Source organism: Anser cygnoides, chromosome 4, assembly GCF_040182565.1.
Source record: "Anser cygnoides isolate HZ-2024a breed goose chromosome 4, Taihu_goose_T2T_genome, whole genome shotgun sequence".
Lineage (NCBI taxonomy): Eukaryota > Metazoa > Chordata > Aves > Anseriformes > Anatidae > Anser > Anser cygnoides.
Window position 1 is genome coordinate 50,592,646 of NC_089876.1, and position 26,214 is coordinate 50,618,859.

The 26,214-nt window shown below is 33.8% G+C and overlaps 1 long non-coding RNA gene across 3 annotated transcripts in view; it reads right to left on the minus strand.

The window, feature by feature from the left end:
• The window catches only part of LOC106032303 (uncharacterized), a 107,101-nt gene that overhangs the window by 64,851 nt on the left and 16,036 nt on the right, over window positions 1-26,214 (minus strand). For all 3 annotated transcript variants that reach the window (XR_007168099.2, XR_001204767.3, XR_007168098.2), the window contains exons 3-6: window positions 18,690-18,856; window positions 16,097-16,229; window positions 9,913-10,056; window positions 9,221-9,282 (exon numbers count right to left, since the gene is read on the minus strand). This is a non-coding gene — a long non-coding RNA (uncharacterized lncRNA). The remainder of the gene's footprint in view (window positions 1-9,220; window positions 9,283-9,912; window positions 10,057-16,096; window positions 16,230-18,689; window positions 18,857-26,214) is intronic.

The following is a 26,214-nucleotide window of genomic DNA, read 5'->3' on the forward strand; positions in this document are numbered from 1 at the left end:
TCTTATAAGTGAACAGAATCAGAAGATACTTTAATAGAAAATTACCCTCCTATGTACAGCAGTTTGAACACACTTACTTAAATGTCCTCCTGGGAGAGTTCAGAAGACATGTCATAGCTTGTAAGAGGCAACTGTCCTTTCACTCCCTCCAGACATCCACAGCCATTTATCTACTTTCATATTTTCTAGATGTAGATATGCTTTTCATTTACATTACGTCTGCATTAATAATCCTTCGCTTTGTCATAATTTTCAAGTTAAGAGCAGGTAAAACAGGCAAGAGGACTGCATGTGTAGCTCAGTAGAATATTTTTGCTGTGTGTACCATTTACACTACCTGATGCTGCTATAATATGCTGCATAGATGCCATCTCAAATGCATGACTGAATAAAGGGAGAAAGTCTGGGAATACGAAAGATAATGTTTTAGTTGTGAAGAATGTTTTCCATTTTCTGTACATGTAATCTTATGTTACAGAAAATAATATTGCAGTAAAGAATTCTTAGAGATATAAATTTACATAGAGAGAGAACAATGTTCCATGGCTTGTCCAAACATGACAAGCAAAATTTTCAGTAGGAAAATAATATGCAAAAGTTAAATAATTTTTCTTTTCAAAAGGGTGCTTATTTTCATTAATTTTCTTTTTGTAGTCACATTAGCTGTAGAAAGAAAAAAGGCTACACTCTGTTAATCAACATAAGCTGGAAACACAATATTAATGCTTGTTACAAATGATACTACAGAAAACTGAAAATCTCTGTGTTCCAGCAATAGCAATATCTAACATTCAAATGTCATAAACGTATCTTAGAGGCAGAAAAGCATAATTTCTCAACATACTTTCACTATTAAAAATCAAAGTTATGCATTGGCAACATATTTAAGAGCTCTTACTGCTTCTGCTTAGAAGAAAACTGATTATGCTTATACTGCAGGGGGAGAGTTTTCCAAATCACTGATTTTTCTTAAGAATTGAACTAAGTAAAGCATAGTAGCAGCATTTTATAAAATCTCATGATAAACTTGCATTATAACTTGCAAAAGAAGTTTGATCTTCATTTTTTCCCATTTTATTTCAAGACCTACTCAGTCGTATCATTATGGCTATAATAAAAATCTACCTTCTAAGTATCATAAAATAGCCTAATATTGTGCAGACGTGTAAGCTGTAGTTCTGCTTATGTGGTAAAATTTTTATTGTTCCCTGAATTTTAGTTTTTGTCTAATAGAAGGGAACAAAACTACAAGCAGGGTAAAAAACAAAGTACAATGTTAAATCAGTTAGAGAGGTGAAAATGTATTTCCTGAAACTCTCATTGTCTGAATCCAATTCACAGAAAGCACACAACATTCTTTTCTTGCTGAATCAAGTCCAGTAACTCAAATTTGAATATCATTAACTTCTCCAAACATCCAGGAAGAGCTGTTTCAGAAAGAAGTGGAAAATGTGAAAGAGAAAGTGAACTAGTCCAAGTTATTTCCATTTCATTCACTTGATTCTCTCCAAATAAACAGTCCAACTCTTTAAACACTATTAATTAGCATTGGGATGTGATCTGTGTTTCATATTAGAATTTGGAAACAACACTAGATTTTTCTATGTGTAAAAACTTCTGCAGAATGTCTGTAGTGCTGTAGGCCAGACTGGAGCCTTTGGCTGTTTATCTGTGAAGGTGAGTAAGAGAAATAAATTGTATGACATCACTGAAATTTCTCCATCAGTGTTAAGAATAAGAGCAGAGAAGAACCACACTCTAAAAATCACTCCCTAGAGAAAGAAAACAACACGAACATGGAAAAGAAGAAAAAAAAGAAAAAAGAAAAAAAGACAAAAGAAAACATAAGATATTCTTTAAAAAGCTGAGTCTTCACAAAATGAAATGAAAACAAACAAAGAAACAAAAACCTGAGTATAGAATATCATGAATGAATATGTTAAATGAAAGTGATGCAGTCACACAGAGAAGTTGCAAAAGGCAAGAGTTGTTCCTTGCCTGCTCTATTCCAAACCTGTTTGATGGTTTGGACAGCAGTCACAAGGGATGCTACTGTTCCCTCACTTCTGATACAAAAGCACTCACATTGTTTACTATTGTCAATTTCCTCTCTTGCTCCAAGAGAACTAGAGCAGCATGACTCCTGGAGAGACACTAAACCTAACTCAGGATTAGAAGGGAAAATGAGTATCCCCTATTTATTATTTTCTTTTCCTTCTTCACTGCTTTTCTTTTACCTTATTATTTATAGCTTAGTTAGTGCTGAAGTCATCCAGCCAAATAGCATTTTCTGTTCTACAAAATACAAAATGTATTGCTTGGACAGATTTACAATTGCTCTTAGATTTGGAGAATGATTCATTCCACAAAAAATGGATCCGTTAAAGCATACTCCTGAGATCCTTTGGTAGTTATCATTGAACTGTATCTTAACATACAATGGAATACTTTGAAAAGTTTTGATTTTTCTAGTAAGTGTTCTCTGCAACAGTTTTAACAGCAGCAGCAATTCAAGTCAGTTTTTTCTTCCTATTTTACTTGTCTTCTACAAGTATGCTCTTTCAGTCATTTTACATGGAAATTGTTCCATGCAGCAACTAAAGTTTTCTTTCAACATTCAACTAAACCTTTGTGAAGAAGTATGAGGTGGGGCAACTAGAGCCAAATATTTACAATTCTATGAATTTATGTAGAGAATAATTTCTAGGGGTAGATTAAAAAAATGCAAAAAGGAAAACTATTAAAAATGTAATTTATGAATTTATATCAAAATTACTGTTCTCAGTGCATTAGTAATGTATCTGTCTAGAGTAGTGTTGGTTTGTGGAGATGATTGTTGATTCTTTAGTTTGTTTTGCTTTGTCTTGTTTTCAACAGCGAAATTAGATTCTCAGCTGAGCTTTTGAGCTTTATAAAATGTGCTTTTTTTTTTTGAGTGCTCCCATCATCAATAGGTATTGCTATTGACCGCTTTTATGTAACTGGTTTAAATTGTAAGAACAGAAACTGCAAGAGTACAAAATAAGCACTCAAAACTATGAAGGACATTTTGAAAGGGTTTTACCATTGTTGCATTTGATAAAAACATACCAAATAGCATGAGAAAAGGATATAAATGTAAGAGCAAGACAAAAAAAGTAAAAGTGTACTGAGTTAATGAATCATTAGAAAAATAGCCTAGTCTCAATTGTCTGATATATCTCATGGAAATTATTTCCAGTAAGGTGTAGAATTTTAATTCTACTGTATGCAGAAATAGCACTACCATAAAATGAGGCTCACTTTAGCCAGAAGCTAAAAAATGGATTTGTGTCATTTAATTACCTACAATTTACTAATAGCACATAGCCTCCCAATGCTTCAAATCAGGCCTTGTCCATGATTTGCTAGCAAAGCTAATACAATTTTAAAACAATAAAAAAAAATAAATGAGAATAAATATCCAACAGGAATATCCAACAGCATGCAGTAGACAACTGTACTTGCTCACTGTGACCAGTTTCATTCTGTAACCTTTTCCTCACAACTTCTACATTCCAAATTATGTGTTTAGTGTTTATGTGTATCTGAACTCACCCAAAGAGAGGTTGGCTCCAGCAGAGAAATCTGGATAGGGAGAAGGCCACTTATGTCTCCAAGGAGCTGCTGAGTATCATCAAGGGAGTATCAGTGGGATTGGCTGGAGAACTGACAAGAGAAATCCAGTGCCAAGGCTGGAGCTCCTGCTCCAGTCTACAAGGACACAACGGGTGGCAGGAGAGTAATGTCTTAATCACTTTATTTTTTATCCTTTTTGTTGCTGTTTTGACTTCTCTTTATTTTGAAATTTGAGTAGATCTTTTTTACATTTTTAAATACAATTTAGCTTAATTTGAACCTTATGCCTTTTTGTCTTTTGGGGGAGTTTCTCCAAGTGGAATTTTAAACATATTCTGCAGCAGTGGCTAAATCACTATCACATTTTTATGTATGCACAGATGCAGAGAAAGACTACTGTTATGGCAGTGTGCTCACAAAGGATTAAAAAAGGGGGGGACTGTGCACCCTTATGAAATGATGATGACAAAGATGGCTCTTAGCAGAATATTTCTGTAAGAGATAAGAAGTTCAGGCAAAATGGCAATTTCACCTTCACATGTCCTAAAAGGAGATGGCAGAGTAAAAATCAGCTTACTCTTCATTTGTTTCTGTCTCAATCGTATTAGTTTGGGTTTGGCTGACATACCACTTGAAATGCTTTTCTGCTCTTTATAATCGGAGTAGCACTGTTAGCAATTTCACTGGCCTGCAAGTATTTTTTGCAAGTATTACTGAATTAGGTCCTGTAATATTGGTCCCTTTAATAACTTACTAATGGATTTCAGGTTTTTGAACAGATATTTTCTTATATTTTTTATGCCTTTGATGTTATTTTTCTGTCTTGCTAACCTCACTTTCTTTATTGTTGACATTTCCGTTATTTTCCTTTCCATTCTCTATAATAACTTCATGTCATTTGCAATGAAGTTGGTAAACACTGATCATACCTCTTTTACATCTGTTGTTTTTCCCTACAGTAAGAATCATTTTTATCCATCCATTTTCTGCTGTATTTCTTCATCCCCTCGCCTTCAACAACAAACACGGTACCATTTTTTTCCTCTGTCTCCTTTCTCTGCATCAACAGAAGAAATCTAGATTTTGGTTTAACATCAAAGACCTAAATAAAACACATCATCGGGAAGTCACTTGCTACAGTGGTACATAATTGTTCTTTATTTCAGTCTGCATTAATATGATATCACTCCAAATTCCTTATCCTTCTCTCAAAAAAAAAAAATATTAAACCTGTGTATGTCAACTGAGATTCATGCCAGTTCTTGTGAGAGTATTCTGGAAAATACTTTACTTTTTCTTTCTGAAGAAGTAACTTCTTTTATAAAAGTATACAATTTTTGACTTGTGCAGAAAAATATCTCCGTTTGCTTCATTATTTCTTTTCAAATTTTCAGGAAAAGTCTATTCTAAGTTAAAAATCAAGTCTTCTCTGATTAGCTGTTATAGCTGGGTAGTCTTTTGGTATTCTACATTGCACCTTTTCTGCGGAAATGAAAAACTTCCATAACTGTGTAAAATAAAACTTTCCACTTTATACAACCTAAAAAGATTATGCTGACATATGCTTACTTTTTCCCCTCAACAAGACTACTTTGACCATTGGTTCTTTTTGCAAAGAATGTATATTAAGATTATTAACTTCCTATTTGATTTGAGTCATAGGAAGTATTATCAGTCGCCATCAGAGAACACAGGAATCACACCTTTGTTTTATTAGATGCAGTATAAAAACCAGAAAGATGGTGTGTTGCACCACAACTTTTCGATGTAGAGACATGGCAGATACAGAAAAAATATCAATCGAAAATCAGTAAGCTTCATGCTTAGTCATATACTTTTATTTTTCTCTTGTTTTCTTGATCCTAGAATAATTTTTCCCCAATCAAATGGCTATATGTTTACTCAAACAAAGCTTTCTTCCTGAATGACTTTATTTATCTCTTCTTCCATATTTACAAGTGGATGTAAATGTGTATGGCTTGCTTTATCCAACTCAGTCAAATGTTTTAATTTCTAGATTAATCTTAAGGTTTACACTCTAGATTACAGGTGCAGCTGGATTTAAAAGAAAGTCCCCTTAATTTCAATACAGACACTGATTTTGTATTAATGGAAATTGGGGTGAAAGTCTAATTCAGGAAGTAACTAATTTTATTATTACTGACAAAACTCAAAGAACAAAAGTAAACAATCTTACCTAAACTATAAACTTCTGCAACAGTAATAAAACAAAAAAGTAACAATATAAATCATGCATACTAAGATCTACCTTTTTTTCACTTTCTTGATAATAATATTTTAGATATCTCCACAATAACATTTCAGAAAACCTACTGTAGTAATACTTGAAATGCAACTAAGCTGTAGTTTCAAAATACTAAACTGTAATTTGAGATTCCATTAACTGTCAACTTCTTCTAATTATACTAACAGTCAACGAGAGTCAAATTTGTAAGTTACACAACTGAAAAAGAGAGGGAGAAAACTGTATTTAACAACCTCACTGGTAAGGGGCATTAAGAGAGACAAGTACAGAGCAGGTGAGTGGAAGGAATGCACTGGGGAAGGCTCTAAACATAAAATAAAAGAAGGATGAAAAAAGTAGAGCTCAAATTCCACCGCGGTTTTCCTAAGAAAACAAGAACTAAATGTGGTGCACAGAGATGTTATAAGGTAGAAGGTTATATCTTGGACACATACAAAAAAAAAAAAAAATAAAATACTTGCAGATAAACCAGTTGTACAAATGCGATATTAAATAGTTAATTTTAAAATGTGTCTTGTGAGCTTTTCTTATGTTATTCTGAGTAATTGAGTTTCTAATAAGAATCTACTTTTTATTAAAAAATAATGAAAGCAGGGTTTAATAGAGGAAATGAATAGGATACAGGTGAGTCTTTATTATCAGCGAGTTGAACAAACTGAAAAAAAATCATCTGAGTTTAAAAAGAGATTTTTAGTTTGTCTTAAATCTATTCTACAGAGGAACCCTACTACTTTTGTTTCAAAGAAGCTTAGCAGCATTTTTTATTGTTGTTTCAGTCATAAGATTCTTCTTTCTCTGTAGGGTCCTTCATATTGAAAAAACAATGAAATTCTAAGTATACGTATTTTCCTCGGCAGTTTAAAGTATTCCAAGTTATGTCTAATGCTAACATGTCATATGGAAATAGATACTTCATTGAAATTCTTGAAAGAGAGCTGTGGAAAAAGATGAGAAGTAGCACTGTTGAGGAATGTATTTTTTTCTTAGCACTCAGTGATCATATTTTTGTAGAGTTTGTATATCTTAAATTTGAACTGTACAACCTAAGAAGAAAACATATTCCGCAACTAATAACTTATAATTGTGCAAGTTATAATTACTGGAACTAAGAGAAGCTACAGTATGGAAAATGGGCTATTGCCCAGCAAAATTAAATACTTCTGTTTGATTTCCAACATTTATACCTAAAGTGTTCACCATTCAAAGGTGCTTATCTGTAGTTAGCTCTGGAAATGATGTTCCTTCAGTGCTGGCACCCACAGCAATTGTCCAGTTTGCTTACAGCATAGTCTGTTTCTACCAGCACTTCTGTTCAAATTGTAAAGGATAAACTGGCTCTTCTACCTGCACAGTCATCACCACCAAGCCCCCACAAAAAGCATCTCATTTAGTTCCACATGATATTACTTGAGACCCTACTTTTCCTAAGGTGCTGGAAAAGATCCTGCCACTAGAGTCTCAGGACATTGCCAGCTATGGTAACTGATACGTGGTGTGAACAGGCTGCTCATAACTTTCCTATGACCAGTTAATACATGGCAAATGGCTGAAGAGAGAACACCCAAAATAGTATAAGAACAAGCTCAAAGCAAATTTCCAGCTGTGTTGCATTAGTTCCACTCCCTGGAAGACTGCCTGCTTCAGTGTACCAGGTGAAGTGGTGCCATCAAAACAAGTGTACAGGATTTGACTAGCACAGAGCAACACAACAGGAAGCTGTGCGAGAGGAAAGGTCTATCTACAGTAAGCTTCTTTTGTGGCTTACAAGCTGTGCATTTCTCATAAAACAAGCTGCAAAACCTCCATGTGTGGCTTAATGTATATCCTTTTCTTTAGCTTTCCTTCAGAGGCAGCAGCACTACCAGCACCAGGCGTTTGGGACAAACACTGAAGTATAGGATCTCTCAGTCAACATATATATTGAGTGGATTACCTGAAAATCTTGTAGATTCTGAGCAGTTTTACAGATTTGGGGAAGTTTAAGAAAATCTCTTCTACTACTAGAGAGAATTCATCAAGAGGAGGAAATTGCATATATTTCCAGATCATAACATGGAGTAGAAATGCAGAAGAATGATCAAGAAGGTGATTTAAATTAAATAAATAAATAAATAAGAAAGGCTATATAAAGTTGCTTTGAAACTCACCTCTCCTTAAAGGATAGAATAGTAATTGCACAAGTGCAAAAACCAAGACAGCTGACTGCACTGATTCGAAATCCACCTTTTTTTCCTCACATTATATACAATTCCTCGAATATTGATTGCCATTGCTTTCCACCAGTTGTATGCTTTTGTAGTCTCTATGACAGTGGTGTTATATACCAACTTAAAACTAAAATAATTCAGTGGCTGATGGGGTCCTGAAATATTTTCACTGCCATATACAAACCCCTGTACATGTATGCATGAAGTAAGCAGACATAGATATATTATGAACGCTCACAGATGTTCTGTCTCCCCAAGCCTTTTCTACATGGTGTTGTGGTAAACAGTGCATAATAGTGTGCATTATTTTGCCAGTCTGAAATGCCATAATCTAACATGAGCATTTATGAGCATGAGCACTACAAGAAGGACAAGGAGGTGCTCGAGAGAGTCCAGAGAAGGGCAACGAAGCTGGTGAGGGGTCTGGAGAACAAGTCTTATGAGGAGCGGCTGAGGGAGCTGCGATTGTTCAGCCTGGAGAAGAGGAGGCTCAGGGGCAACCTTATCACTCTCTACAGGTACATTATTAAAGGAGGCTCTAGCAAGGTAGGGGTTGGTCTATTCTCCCACGTGCCTGGTGACAGGATGAGGGTGAATGGGCTAAAGTTGCGCCAGGGGAGGTTTAGGTTGGATATTAGGAAGAATTTCTTTACCGAAAGGGTTGTTAGGCATTGGAATGGGCTGCCCAGGGAAGTGGTTGAGTCACCATCCCTGGAGGTCTTTAAGAGACATTTAGATGTTGATCTTAGTGATATGGTTTAGTGGAGGACTTGTTAGTGTTAGGTTAGAGGTTGGACTAGGTGATCTTGGAGGTCTCTTCCAATCTAGACGATTCTGTGATTTCTTATCAATTACCACTAGGGAGGAAATAGTACCAGAAAACTTCAAAATGCTAAAGAATGTTGCTGATACAAATACCAGTGTCAATTATTGTTTAATCAAAACACAACCATCCCAGCCAAAAACAGTGCCTAGAACTATCCGAGTAGAAAATGAGGGGTTATGAGATTCTCATAAGATAAAACAAACATGGGAAATCAGATAACAAATAAACAGTGAATGTAAAGCGTGCTTACACTTGAAGAGTATCTCAGCATAAATACGACCACTTAGGTAAATGGACTTTAAGATATATGACAAAACTGCTTACCTTAGAGTACTTGATTGACTGATAAGCTTGAGAAATGTGAGAGCTGATGAACCAAAGAGCTTCTGTGAAATCATATAAAATAAGAATATCATTATCTTGTAGCACAGAGAATAAATATCCTCCAAAATAATAAAAATTTTTAAAAACAATAAAAGGTCTTTTTAAGAGTATGTGAATATCATAACACTTTTATAGGCCTGAAAGCATAGATCTATTTGATCACACCTCTGATCTCTCTATTCCCAAATGCCAGTGGTGTGATCATCATGGAATATCTTCCATAATGATTTGGTCCTACATTTAACTCCATGGAATCATTCCAGTCTTTTTTTTTTTCTTTCCAGAAACACGTTCTTGCTTTCAATTCAATTCATTTTTTGTCCTTTAAAATACAGAAACAATAGCTAAATGCAGATGAGTTACAGATGCTAAATGAAGATAAGTTACAATAGCTAAATGCAGATAACAAAGATACCTTTTATTCTCGTATGGACTTTAAAAAAAATAATAAAAAAAAAAACCATCCACTATAGCAGTGAAATGATTCAAACTCAGATCTGCTGAGTGTAAAATGCTTTGGTTTTCCTTTTGTTTTTAAAAAAATATATATATATTTTTTAATGTAAATCTCTGAGTGTTAAAATTAGAAAGAGAAAGTTTAAATAATTGCTTAACACACTAATGCTTCCTACCTTAGTTCACTGATCTGGTACAGTCTCCAGGCCCACTTTGATTCCATTGGGATTTTGGGCTCAGAGACCACAACGAATTTCTGAATTTATGCTCTGTTGCCACACAAGTCGTCTATTTATTTTTATCAGTGGTAAAGATTGCTTCTAGACAGGAAAAAAAAAAAAGACATAACCTTCGACAGTATTTGAGTACAACAGCTCATTACAGAAGAGTAGACAAGAACAGAGGTTTAGCTTCGGTGAATAAGAAGTTACCATAATCTCAACTTTTATAGAAAGTGTGTCAAGTGGTGAACACTAGGGTTGGGAAGACCAAATGGGTGCAAGTTGGATATGTCGAGAGGCAGGAAGATGCAGAAATAAAGGTCTTCCCTATCATATTAAAAATGTCAGAGTTTTAAGAAAATAAGGGGTTGGTCCAAAGCCAACATCTATTCACTCTGGTGCTGCTTTGTAAATAGAACAGAAGTAATTTTAGTTGTTTTAACAAAGACAGAAAATTGCCGCCTCGTCTACTGAGCACTGCAAGAAGATCAAGATTATGCAATGATTCTGAAGTTCATATTTTCCAGCATTGCTCAGATTTCCCAATCAGTCCATGGCATTAGGCACTCCTTTTCTTGATATCACAATCCTGAGAGAAGCTCAACTTTTCTTTGATTTAAATACCTTCAGTGTTTTCAAGCAGAACAGGACCATTAGGAAGGACTTTATAGCCTTGGTTCACAGACTATCATGAAAATTCTCCTTCAAAACTGATAACAAAAAAATCTTTTTAGTTCTTCCCTAAATTCCACTAATGCACAAATTCAACTATTCTACAGAGTTCCACCCAAAGAGTAGAGCTTAACCTCACAGAAAATCCATAAACGTTTTTTTCAAAAATGATTTTTCAAAGAAACCCTCAGCCTGAAGCTTAGCCTAAGGATGTTATTCCTTTAGAACAGTTGTAAGAAAATATATTTTCCAAGGAATAAATACATATGGAACCAGATGCTATTATTTGTGTAAACTGTTAGTGCACCATGGAAAAAAAAAATAAATATATATATATATTTTTAAAGCAAGTCAGACAGTCTTATAAAGAGTATAAATACTTCCCTAAATCAAGAACATACAATGAAATCAGAGGAACCGAATAGTACTTGTAGTACTTGAAGTGAGGCAGGTGCTGAAGTTCTTATTGCTTGGCTTTTATTTTAAAATAAAAAAGTAAAAAAATAAAATAAAAAATATCAAATACTGACAGTTGTAATGTAATTCAAAACTTTCATTAAATGATTCAATAAATATTTGAATACCTATGGAACAGGGAGAAATAGGTCATGAATAGTATAAATATTTATTATTTTTTTGCCTATCCTACTGTGCATGCTAATTAGGAAAATAAAGTTATTAATATACACTAAATGACTAAAATAAAGCACCTGATTCTAGCCTCTAAGAATTATTCTCAGGAAATCAAAATTCCAGTGGTGTAAGTGTAAGCAAAAACATGTGATTATACCATCAGGGAAATTTCACAAACCTTGAAAATATTCTGTGGTAATTTCCTAATATTTATTATTAATTTTATTTTAAAATATCTTACGCACCAAGAAATACACTGTGTTTCCTGTGAAACATGAATAAATTATTTTTCACAAGGCCCACTCCATTAGTCATTAATTCTACAATATCATAAGAATTGATCCATGATATAAAACTAACACAAATTGGTATTTAACGGAAAGAAGGTACTTAAAGACTTGTAACAGAACTAGCAATGAACTTCTTAAGTGAAGTAGCCAGCAAATAAATCTCTTAGATTTTAATATCAAGCTGCATATCATGACAGTAATTGCATATATGGCATGGCAGAGATCCCATGTGTAGCCCTACAATTGCCTCGCTAAGAAGCTGTTAACAGTTCAAAGAGAACTCAAGAAATGGCAACACCAAGTGAACATATGAAAGTAGTTTTTGAAACAGAGAAAAAGGAAGGCACATATACCTTGGTTAAAATAGAAATTACAAATGAATGGCTTAGGAAAATAACAACCTGCTACTAAAGGATGTAAATCTTTCACTAAATAAGTGAAAGGAAGGTGTTAATTGGTCCAGGGATGTAAGTACACTGACAAGTTTAGCCAATAAAAATAAAGGTCAAAACAAAAACAAAACACAAACAAAACCAAAAAAGCCAAACAAAAATGACATTGTAAATAATTTAATTGTGAAACAATATCTTAAGGTAAACAAAAGAAATTATATAATTTTCTTCATTTAAATAATATGCTTAAATCAAAGCATTAGAATACATATTGAGCCCCTCACTTCAGCAGCTATTATTTTGCACTAATAAAATATCCCAAGCCTAGTGATAATATCAAAGACTACTAGACTGGAGCAATTAGCTAGAAAAAAAATAAAAAGAATAGCACATTATAAGAAAGTCTTACTTTCTTATATCTATTGCTATTATACCTATATAGCTATTACATCCATCAGCATTTTTCAGGCAAGACTACATGCTTCCAATATTTCAGATAGAGTAAAAGCAAAAATTCCTGTATAAAAGTTATTTGTAATTATCAGAAGACAAGAGAAGCACTGAAAAGAGAGAAAATTCTTACAGTATTTGATGTTATTTTTGATTGCCTGAAGCATAGAGAGCTAAACACAATAAATACATGCTGATTACTTAACTTAATTTTTCCTCTTTCTGCAAGCAAAACCTCTACTGACATAGCGTAATGCAACTTGTTCACTGAAAATCTGAAGAAATAAGTCAGTTGATTTTTCTCACAAAATCCAAAGGACAAAATATACACATGAAACTGAACTTAGCCTCTGAAGACATATAAGCATATAACAAAGAAAACTAACTTAGAGCAGCAGAAGCTGTTATATTTATCAGTGAGGTATATTACATGTTAAATAGAAAATTTCTCATGGATGTTCCTAACTAAGTTGTTATTGCTATCCATTACAGAAGTTGTTTACAACAGAAAATGATAGTAGAAAAGTATTTTTAGCTGCCTTAGAGGATACAGCAACTGAAAACAGGAGAACTCATGTTGTTGCACACCAAGATGTTCTTGTGTACCAGGTTGTTTGGTGTCCACTGCCCTCACACTATTCTTTGAGAACCATTGCTGTAGAAAAGGTTTTTTTACTCCAGCCAAAATGGCTTCTTAACTTTTATTTCCTTTTTTCACTGATTTTCAACTACTTTCACAGCTAATATTTAAGTAATATCATTGTTGTAGTTAGACCACTATTGGTCAAAGCATCTTTTCAGTGTGCTAGGACTGCTGAATACAGGCCTCCTACAGTCCTTTAATTCATTCCCATTCAAAATTTCCTTTTTTTTTTTTTTTTTTTTTTAAAGGCAAGATGAATCTTCAGATAATTTTGCTTCTCTTAAATGACTAAATATTCTGTCAGTGTTGACTGTTCTTGTGAAGGTAGTTTCTTTGTACTAAATTTTGGAGTGATGAGTCCTGCATATGACCTTGTGTCACATAACAGTATGTACCTAGCAACGGTAATGAAGTGGTAAGGAGAGAATAGAGGAATCTGGAGTAAACCTACACTGAAACTTGGACATTTTTACATTATTTGTTAGGTAAATTGGATTGCTCTTCTATGAAATTTCATTGAAACTAATTATGCCTGTGTAGATTGCCTTCCTTTACGTTCCATTCAATTGACTCCACCAGAATTGAATTTCTATTTTGTGAACAATTTCCATTTTGATTTAATATCTTCTTGAATAATTTAAAAATGAAGAGTTGAGGATGTACTTATAAAGATATGCATACAAGTGTAAGAAATTTTCCTTCAGAAAGATCAATGGCAAGAACTCTACTAAACTTACTTAAAAATCACTCATAATTGAGATCTGAGTCTTTCAAATAAGATTGTTCTTTTGCAATTAAAGAAATGTCAACATTATGTTGACAACCCCTGCTGCACTGTAGCTCAGATTAAGATAAGACATAGCAGGAAGTATTCAGTAAAAAAATCTGCTATCAACTGCGAAACAGTTCATCTTTTCTTACACATAGCAACACAGACATCTTTGAAACTAGTGACAGCAGTTTCCCATGCAAAGAACCATATAGTCACATATTGCATAGAGCAGAGAGCATAGAAGACAATATATGACAATGAGAAAGAGTCATTTACGATTACGTATTTTCACAGGCAACACTGATGTGCTGAAGTTGGAGAATGCTAATTTTCTGGACTTCTGAGGAGTATTAAACACATTGAGATTTTTTAGAAATGTGGTTGGTTAAAAATAATATGTATTGATGCAACAGGAGATGAAAGGTAGGAAAAATATTAAAAACATCTTGCAAGATTAGATGACCATACACCTTTCTGGGTCAACATTTTTATGCCCAGGTGCATTTTTTATGCCTAATGCATTCTTAAATCTGAACACTAGTATCTAAATGCAATTGGAGTGCTTTCTGCTTGTTTCATAAAATGGCATGCAACAATATTCTTATCCAAAATTTCTTCCTAGAAAGACACCTCAAATTCATATGAAACTAGCTACCTCACATTATACCCATTTGGACAAACATGAACTTGGAGAGTAGATTTTCTGAACGCGTTAGTAATAAATTAAATAAATACACTGGTAATACAAAGAGTGACTTAGTTTGAATTTTATTACTAGAGTTTTACTTCTGCTCCTTAGTATGTGACCTACATTTAGTTTTTTTCTGAAAGCAGGCTCCTCCTTAAGCTCTTGCTTTAACCCCAGCCCTGGGGCTGATTAACCCCAAAGCCAACAACAAATAATATCTTTCCATAACTTAAAATGTGTGTGTTTTTTTTTTTAAAGTTTATTATTTACAGTTTGCAAATCACTTTAAAGAGAAATGTTTACTAAAAACAGCGCAAGCCAATGTATTTGTTTTGCTGGCCAACCAAACCATAGGAATTTTATGAAAATTTAAAAACAGAAAATAAAAACATCAGTAATGAAATATATTTCCAATGTCTTAAAATTTTTGGTAGTAACATTTTTTTTTCTGAAAATTTGATATAAAATATTTTCAAGACTTAAGCTTCCCTTTACATCTAAATCAATAATATTTTTTTCTCTACCTTTATTGTTTCTATGATAAGTTTCTAAGATAACCTTAACAGACTGAAAAAAAGCATGTGCTCACTTTCAGGTGATACAAGTTATTAGTCCATTTTCTTCACAAAAGGGTTTTTTTCCTACACAAAGTAAAACCCCAAAGCTATCTCTAACCTCATTTAATCCTTTCAATACCTTGATAACCTGCCCTGCAGTATTTTGTCTTTATCACACTCATGAAAGAGAGTGCTTCGTCTGCAACTTTTCATGGCAACAAAAGTGCACCTCAGACTTGTGCTGTAAGACACGACACTGCAATGTATGAAACATGAATTATTGAAAAAGTAAAGGAATTCTGAAACCGAATCTCTTTTCCAAAGGCAAAACTTCAGTGCAGGTTATCAGACTGGATAGCCTAAACATCAAACCCAGCCAAAATATGACCTGCAGTGAGATGAGTCAGACTATCTCAGGTTGCTTCCTGACAATCAGGATTTGTACACTGTCCACCTTCAGTATGAATTTTTCACTGAGAGAGACAACAAAACAGATAGCTGCACATCCATGTTTAATGCCTTCTAATAATTTCCTCTTTTCCTTTCCAACTCCAACCATAACCACAGATGATGCAGTAAGTGGGAAAAAAAATAAAAACGCCCTCCCTAAAGTCCACACACAAAAAAGGCACCACCTCATCCCCACTCCCCAGAAGACTCCTGGGATAGCTCACAGACCCTGCAGTGTTGAAATGTTAAGATTACTAGTTAAACTTAGGGTCTTTAATTTACATATAACTTATAGCCACATTCAGTGGAGTGAAGGATGCATGTGGCTCCTTCTCTCCGGGGCTGGCTGAGAGAGGAAAGAATGTGACCTTACTTCCAATTTAGTATCACACACAGACTTGCCTATCACACTATTATTTGTGAAAAACTAAATAAAGTATCCTATAAAAAAAAGATTAGAAAAAATAAAAATAGATTAGTGCTGATTCATATGACAGAAATTAGAAGCATTAAGACATTTGATCTAAACATCAAAGCTCAGAGTAAGAAAGAGAATCACACTTCAGTAAAATCTAGGATGGACTTTAAATACCTTTTCCCTCCAGTTTCTTCTTTTCATTTTCCTGAGATTTTTTTTTATACATTCCTCCACTTTCACCAAAACACAAGGAAGTTGATAACTTTTCTTCACAGTTTTCATGAACAAAGTGAACAATCAGTGCTCCCTTATCAAAAACAAAACCAACAACAAACACACATGAAAACTCTAGAAAAATCCATAGTTACTATATCTTTTTTTCCTAATTGATAATCTTAAACACTTTCTGTAATTTTCTGAAGGAAAAGAATATTCTTTTTAGCACATATGGGAGCAAGGGGACATTTTTATTTGTTGTTACTATTATAGTACTTTTATCTGCTTTTTTTTTTTTGTGTAATGATTTTTGTATGTCAGGATCAAATTCTGCAAGGGATTTGGGAGGTTCATCCTAGATATGCTGAGTGGCTGTCTATACTTGACATGAATAGAAGAGTTAGCAGCTATTGAGAATGGCTTCCAGCTCTCAAATGATGGAAATTTGGGAGGTTATAGGTCATGTCTTAAAAATTATGCCTATGTTGTCCTTATGAAGTAAGAACTGTAAGGTGGGAGGCAGATAAGGAAAAAAACAACACACAAACATCTCAATTCAAAAAGTACTTACACATGCATGCTTTACATTAATCCCACTGTTTTACTGGCCTTTAATGGAACTCAAACCACATGGCTGCAGAAACAAACTGGATTCAGAATAACTTTGTTATTCTTATTCTCTGTAGGATTGTATTTTCTTAGTTTATAATTAAAAGTTTATGCTTTCTGAAATTAGTATTTCTGACATGTTTGGTCTTTGTTTACATTTCTGGTTTGCAGGGTCAGTTTTAGTTCTTTTTTTGCTGGAGTGCTTTTAATCCGCAGGCAAAATGTTTCTATGAGTCATTTAGCCTTTGCAAATGATTTTCTGGTCCTAATGAGTAAGTAGTTTCACTGAGATGTGAGATGAGTTTTTCCACATTAAACTCGATATGAATGCATTCCTATAGACTGTGTGTTTCTGCCACGATTCTTCTGCCATTACCCCACACAGTTTTGGATTTCTATTTTTCAGTATGCTTGTTCTTTGCTAATTTTAAGCTATGCCTGATATGAGCTCACTCCAGGAAGACAATCACCAGAAGTAAATGCTACCTTGCTTCTGCAAGCATCCACATCTTTTACAGCCTAAGGGAGGCATATTTTACATTAATCTACTACCCTTGTTCCATGTTCCCTGTCTCCTTTGCCTCCATTATAAACCATTCTACATCAATCCAAGTAATTGAAAACTATATGGGAATTGAATTTGTAAATCAGAAACAAAAAGGGTAACGCTTTTTATGAAGGTTGCAGTCATATCAAAACTCTTTGTCCTCTTCTCTTGCTCACTTTCTAAACCTCAGTTGCTGAGACTAGCATATCATTCACTGAAAGCCAGATCATACATGTAAGAAGAAAAATGCAATATAACTTTAAACCTCCTAGATATATCTGGAGAAGAGATGTATATATCATTAAACATTTTGTCAGTTCAAAACTCACAATAGTCTTCATATCAATTGTTAGTAGTGATTAGAGATTTTCATGCTGAATGTTACACACCAAACTTAGGTCAATCCAGTCAGTAACAGCTTGCTTACAGAAGGTGACAAGAAGGACAGAGAAGTTTATTGCTAATGCACAGAACTACTAGTAGGGAAACCAGAACTCTTTTCATAAACTTTTTATATGACATTAAGTAACAGATGTATGTCACCATCTATGAAACTAGAATAATTACTGTTTCCTTTTCATGCGTTTTAAGGAAGGTTTGTCCTCAAACTAAAAAAAATATATAAATAAATACGAAACAAAACACAAAGGAAATTGCAGAAAATATTTTTCAGACAGTTACTAATAACCAAACATATGATAAAGAGAGAGAGAGATTATATTTTCTCTGGTTTTCATTTGCAGTGTATTTTACTTTTTTTAAATGTACAAATGTACTTCTTGGATTTTTTTTTCCTTTTTTTTTCCTTTGCTATGATCTTTCAAATCTTACATGTTCATTGATAATAAGAAAAGTATTGAAGCAATCCTCTGTTTCTTAAGTATTAAGACAATCCTACATTCTTAAAGCCTTTTCATGATCTACACTTCTATTGTTATGCCTCAATTCTTAGGTCACATTTGTGAAACATAATTCATTGATCTTTTTCCTTACATTTTATTTTAGCCATATCTGGATATAATGCTAGCAAGAATTCTGTTTCCAGACTTCTCTACTTGCAATAGTGCTTTGCAGATCTTCTAGTATTGGTCCTCTCCAGGAAGAAGAGTTAAATTAGTTCTAATGATGATTATAAAATGACCGCATGGCATGAAATTTACCAAATATAATTGTGGGTGGTGACATTTCAAGGCTTGAAAGTTAAACTTTTTTCTTCCCTTTCTAAAAGTAAACAAAGTAAAAACTTTGTTCAACAGATATATAAGGCTTTTGTGATCCACAAAACTATTTAGAGAAGTTATTTTAGTTAAAAATGAAAAAAAATCCTAACAAAAACAATAGACTATCTTCATTTTAGTTTGACATTGTCACATCTAACTGTAGCATGAAACTCACCTGAAACAGTCAAATGGGACTGCTCTAGCTCTTGATTATTGCTGCTACAATCTGGTCTAGGATATGACGTCAACGTCCAGGACCCCACAGCTTTGAGCTAACTGCAGCAATGGTAACAGCTGTATTTCTTCCATCTTCAAAGCCAGCTATGTGGAATACAAGACTACCTAAGTATGGAAAAACATAACCATCATGTAAGATTTTGTAGGACAGGGAGGAGAGTTTCACTTAGTTTCATTATTTGTCAAGAGAGACCTTACATATATTAATTCTGTCCACTTTTGTTATGACAGACAGGTTACATAAATATGAGACAGTATGAACAATTGGCTTTCCTGGTGTGACAGGCTACACATTACACATCCATAATTACCTTGGACTTGTAAAAGGGAGAGACAACTGTGGACTACTGATAGTATACCATTAACGATGAAGCTCACGTGAATGAATGTGCTTGCCAAATTTCTACTCCTTCAGACAATTAATACAAGATGCTTAGGAAGCAGGTGGTCAGGCATCTAAAAGTCAAATCAGAATCTCTCTTATGGTCCATAGGGAACAGTTACTGGCAACAGAATTGAAGGAGATTAACATGTTGTTGACAGCCTATTCAATCTTCTCTATCATTTATTTAAAAGAAGTAATTATTCTCTGCAAGACACCTGACTTACCTTTCTATCCTTCTAGTGAAATTCTGCCTGAGAGAAGACCTACAAGTGTTTTCTGTCACATTGAGTTTAGACATATCTGAAGCACAAGAAGCCACAATACTGGTGTTCTCAGTATCTAAAGAGACATTTGGGGAAATGCTAGTCCTTGCCAGCATGCCTGTCAGGAGTTAGGAATGTTGTGTTCTTTTATTCAGCTTAACTTCACTTTTTTAACCTGGAGAATGCTATTGTATTCCCTTTTATTATAGACTAGATAAGCAAACTTAATGGGAAGTTAGCCCAGTGATGGGTTTAGTCACTTTGAAATTTTACCCGTCTTTGCAACTCATATATTTTGTTGCTTTTCACATGAAGCCTTTCAGTTTGTTTTCTGTCAGTAGGGCACACTATACTGCTGTGTACTGTAGATATAACACTATCTGACTGCTTAAACAGAACCTTTATCATTTGTCATATGGTGCTTTTTTGTGCCTCATAAAAAGGCACCATTTTCTTCTAGTCTCTTCCATGGTGTCACAAAAATAGCCTTATGGATAGTATATCAGCAACTCCAGGAGATGCTGCTGGGCTCCTGAAAAACTTGGACAGGTGGAAACATTCTGATATTTCTTTTTCTTGTTGCATTTCACAAGAACATTCCCTTGTTCTGGAGTAAGTATTTGAGAATACTGTCCTGATTTTTCTGCCCCATAAACTGATAGGGATTAACCCTGACATGCACTCAGGTCTTTTGCTGAATAGGAGTTCAACAAAAAAAGTCCCTTTATACACCCAAGCCCTTGGCAAATTTAAGATGGACTAAAAATCTCAGACCACAACAGTTTGTGCCCTCACTGTGCATAGATTTGTTATAGCATTTTGAGAAAGCACAATCAGATACTGTACTGAGATTCATATAGACAGAATTCCCGAGGGATATTTTGCCTTCCTTAAACTATACTTAGAAACAATATTCTAGGCCACAACATCTAAAAAAGATGGTAATCCTAGAGGACGTTGAATCTTTAGAATAAGATTTATTCTGTTGCCCTTTGATGAAGGACAAATTTGTGTATGCTATCAAACAGTAGATAATTATAAAACTGTATCAAAATACTTCATACAGACACTGAAACTACTTTCCTTTGATTTTAGGTATTCAGAAATGCTACATTTTTGTTGTTGTTTATAAGAAAGAGATAGCAAAGTATACTAAAAGTAGAATTAAATTTATTCCTGATTTTTTTTTTTTTAAACCTTGAAAACTTCAGAGTTTAGAAACCAGGCAGGATTTTTCTCTATGTGAAGATTGGTCTACATAATTCCCATGAACAGATAACTTTTAAATAATATTAGACCACAGAGAAAATGGCTCAACTACAAACATCTAATGAGTATTATCAATGAGAAAGTATAGCATTTGATCAATCAATGTCTCTGCTCTATATGAACTCTATTTTGCATTGGTAATTAACACATACAGATCAACTTAGATTAATGTAATATATTCCAATCAGGCAAGCAGCTGAAGAAAGTGACTCTCAGCTGTTCATATGGTCCAATTTGTGTTTTTTTTGTGTTTTTTGTTGTTGTTTTTCTAAAATACTGATATTTATAATTGTAGATTATCATTATAAAATGATGTTTGTAATACTTTGGTGCAATAAAGGTAGTTTTGAAATCGGTTCATTCTTCCTTTGATGTTCATAGACATTGATGCTCATAAGACAGGACTCCGGTCATTTTATGATTTTTTTCATTTAACTATTGGCAACTTTTTGAGCGCATTGCACAAGAAAGCATTTACGAACAATACTAAGATAATCTTGCATTGCTGAAAGGATGAAATAGAAATTCATAAAACCCACACAGCACTAGATACCTGGAGAGCAATTTGTTAATATTTGGATGGGTTGTAAGAAAGTCTATTGTCTCAGTTTGATATCTCTAATCCTCTAGACAAAGGAGTCCTAAGTGTAAACAAAAGTTTCTAACAGTTTGGGCTTTTTTTTTCTTCTTCTTTTCTACAGATGGAAGAAATGACTATTCTTTCCCCCAAGCTCAGTCGACAGCTCTGATGGTTTGATGTCAATTTACACTATGTAAAACAAGGGAATCTGCACTTTATTTCTATGTACAAGAAGGTAATCTCCTCCTTGAAATCATGAATTATTTTTTTTTCTTTTTGTTATCATAATAAAGATATTTTTCTCGCTTTGTTCTATGATATGATATGAATGTATGTTTACACCAAACTTATGAAATGGACTGCTGTATACCTATTGATGCACTGGAGATCAAAGATGGAACCCACAAAACTGACAGAAATCCCATGTATTATTCTTGGCTTTTCTTTTGTGAATTGTGAATATTCTGACAAATTCTACCACTGATCATACGTTAACAGACAGCAATTTTTACTATTAATATAATCAATCTCAAAGACATAATTAGCCTTATATGTCCTTTTAAGGAAGTTTAAAGATGACAAATTTTGTAGGAGATACCATTCAAATTTGTGCTCAAGCTCGGTATTGTCTCAGACTTTCAAATTGCCCTCTTCCACTTATTTGTCGTAAATAGAGTATTCTTATCCCCAAATGCAAAAATTTCCCCTCATCTTTCATGAAATTCTACATGTACCTAGCATAATACAATAGTGTGTGAAAAGACTTGGTTCATTGAAGAACATAAATTATAATTAACTTTACAGTCTGATACAGCTTGTCTTTCTACTTTAGTTTCCAATTTTGTACACTGTAGTTGTCTGTTTGACTTCAGCCTACTTTTGATCTAAGAATCTCAAAAAATAGTCAATTACAGATGACTCACAAAGTGCTTTTGAGGTAATTAACTAAGAATTCTTATTGAGACCTATATGCAGATTATAATGATTGACACTAAGCAAAATCTTAAATTAATGTGTGAACCTCCACAGACTTCCTCATAGGTATAACCATATTTACATGCAGATCCTCAAATGACTTCAAAGTTGTTCATAAGTAAGCCTTTACAAATCTTACCCCTGCTTGCCAAAATATCCTTCCTAATCTCCTAATTTTTTTATTTACGAGCAAAACACTTGGAATCATTTGACACTAAATAGGGAATATGTGATGGCAATAATTACCATCATTTTGAAAATGTTGAATATGAAGTAGGAAGACCTAAAATTTCATAATTCAAATCACATTGACTGATCCTGAAAGAACACACATTTTTTTTTCCCTGATCAGTGTATTTCAGTACGGATCCCTACCTTGGTTTCCTTGGTTTTCCCTGTTTTCGTATACAGACTTGCATAAAAATTTCTGAGCTTATACCAAAACAGAAATAACAAAAAAGATTTTTTTTTTTTTTATGTTTAAGGAAGATAAAGGCTCTTCAAAGTACACAGTCCCGTATACACTTCTTTAATTAGTCACCAATTCTACTAAATCCTTTCCAAAACAATTAAACTCTGTTATAAAACCAGGCAAGATTTTTCTTTCATTCCTCGTATTCTGATAACAAACTGCATTTTCTTTTGCAGGCTAACTTAAATAGTAGGACGTTTGTATCCCTCTGTTCTGGTATCTATATTTTCTTAGCCGTTTTTCCCCTCACTACTCTTAACTATCATCTCCTTCTTCCACTATGATATATTTATAGACCATCCAGCTTTTAACAATACTGTTAGCCAAGCTTTTACAGATTCCTATTAGTAAATACATTACTCATTTCCATGTTGATCTTGAAGGTAAAGATATCTCTTCCTTACAGTTAGACCAAATTTAGACTACTCACTTTTTAAAATGGATGATTCAGTATTTCACAGAACAATGCTAACTGACCAATCCTTCCAAAGGCTGCATAATCCCCCCTTCATTTTTTTTTTTACAAGTGATTTACATCTGTGACTTCAAGTAACCTGTGACTAACTTAGAGAACTGAAACATTTTTTTCATTTCTACTTGTAGCCTCTCCATTGTGTAACACAAACTGTTGCTAAATGTACGTTTTGAACTCTGAACTACTGAATTTTATTGTTTCTATTACCTTAATGCTTAAGAATGCTTAAGAAATCTGTCTTATTGTATCTCAGTCCTCCTCTGTACTATCAGCTTTATCGCATCAGCAAATTTCCACTGCCCAAGCATTACAATGCATCAATGAAAAATATTAAACAGGATTTGTGCTAATACTTATGCTTGAATTTCACTACCATCCTCCTAAAAATCCAACAATTGTCCAGCCAACATAACATCCTTAACCATCTTGTGTTGCTGTCTTTCTCCTTATGGTATTATATCAAATGTTTTGCTGAAATTACATTAAAGCTATTGAATTTCCCTGTCTAGACAATCAATCAGTTGTTTTATCAAAGGCATGTACAAGGTTAGTCTGACACAATCTACTTTTGATAAACTGATGCAGTATTTTCAACATTTATTCATTTACAACCTTGTCCCAAATACTTACTTTAGGTATTTATTCATAAGTCTTGAATACTATCGAGAATAGACTAATCAGCCTGCAGTTGCTTTTTTATAAGCTAGGTACTATATTTTCCTGTCATATGATGCTATGCCAACTTGGCAGTTTCATTACAAACTCCTGCTACTAACTGTTGATTTCACAAACCAGCTGTTTTGAATTTCTGAGACTAAGAACATCCAGTCTCTACACTATTCAAACAGACACTTTTTTTGTCACCTTTCCCTAAAACACATTTGAATCAAACTGATTCTTTTATCCATCAAATAACGAATGAGGATTCATTGTTTGCTCTAGCAGTAATATGCAGTGAATGCCCCCGTCCTCCATTTTAATTTATTTCTCCCTTTGCTGACCAGAGAATCTACTTCATCAGCTGGAGACATAACTTTTAAACACTCTTCCTTAGTCTGTTTCCCAGTATTTAAATGCGATTCCACTGCTGACAGCTGAAGGAATAAGAAGGCAAATTAATCAGCCTAACATATACCTCCAGTACACTGGCAAAATAAATAAATAAATAAAAATCTAAAAATAGATATTTTTTGCAGCCCATAGAATTCAGACTATAACTTCACTTCCTCCCCCCCCCCCCCCCCTTTTTTTAATTGTGGTTGTTTTTAAGTACCTTTGTAAAAATGCAATATGGCAGACTCATTTTTTCTAAAAAACTGTCATTCCTACAAACAAGGCTTTAATGCTCTTTCGTTTTGTTATATAGTGATGCTGTTCCATAACTTCTTTAATATAAGGGTGGAGTTCAAATGAGTATATTCTACTTTTTAGAACTCAAATGTATCCACTGAGTACACTGAGTAGTTCATTTGTTAGGGCTCCATAGTAAAGTGCAACTGTGCTGTGCTTTTTTTTTTTTTTGCATGATATTGTAATGATAGCTTCTATTTTTATTACAGGGTGAGCTGTATTTTGACAATCTGAGGAACAAATGCTTTGATTCAATAATCTTCAAAAAATGTTGTTGTTATTGCTTTTAAGATCCAATAAAACAACAAAAAAATTCTTTTGGCAGAATGACCCTATGGTCTTCAGTATTTGCAATTCCATTTTCACGTTAAAAATTTGAGGATTCCAGCCTAGGCAATTTAACCTGGTTGCTTTATAACTACAACTTCCATTTTAAATTCTAAGTTCATGAACATGAAAGGAAGCATAGTTCCTGTTCACATAATGTCCTAAACATACCTGAGCTTCAGTATCGTCAAAGCTAATATGTGCAATCTTGTTTCAAGAGACTTCATATCAATAAATATGTCACAAATGCTGCCTTGTTAATGTTGAATTACCTTAATTGAGTTGGCATCTGATTCTGTTAATCAACATTCATCTTATCTTAGTTGAAGTAGTTTAACCTGAGTTCAATTAAATTCATTTTCAGGCTCATTCTTAGAAAATTACATCCACAATTATACTTTGCACAGGAATATCTATATTGTCAAGAATGAGAACTGTGATATTTCAATTTCTGTATATGCCCCCAAATAAAAGTTACATCTGATTTCCCTAACTGTTCTCTTATAATTAAGATTTTGGACCCAAGCATTTAACCTACTTCACCATTTTTCTCTATTGATTGTATTTTCCTAACAGGGATTAATAAGGAATACATGCTCATTCTCTCTTCTCTTAAAAAAGAGGGAGAAAGAGCAAGTGAAGCCATCAGGCAGAAAGTTCAAAGCAATCTAAGGGAAGGTAGATACCTAACTTAACTATGGAGTGATTTTTGCTACAGGATGTTCTGGATACTGAAATTTACATGGCCTGAAAAAGTAACAGGACAAATACCTGGAGAAAAGATAGATCAGTGGTTATTAAATATATATATACCACTTCTTGCTGAAAAATACCCTGAACTTTGGAAGCTAGGTTAGAATTCCTGGGAAGTATCACTTCACATTTAGCCTGTTTTTGTTCCCTGTTCTAGACATATGTAACTGGCTGTTGTTTGCTGCTGAAGAGAGGTCACTTGGCTTAAGATGTATTTGATCTATACTTACATATCATTATACATATTTGTATATTCTAACTGTTCAGATATTCAGAATTATAATCCTGTTCAATGACATACAAAGACATTCATCACTTGCACAATGTTTAAACCAGCACAACCCAGTAATATCAGGGAAGTCCTCTCCTGACTACATTATTGTAAATGATGAAGGAACTGCAGGAACAGTAAGTGATAAAGGAACAGCACCTTCAGGAACAGGTGCTGTCTGCAATAGACATGAACGAAAAAGTGCAAAGACGTGATCCTTTCTGTGGTCCACTCTTTTCTCTGGCTGGCCTCTGTTGTTCATGTCTATTAGTAATCACCATCTGTGTCAGTATAAGTTACTTTAAGGAGCAAAATAACTCAGTATTTTTTCCAGTAAGAAAAT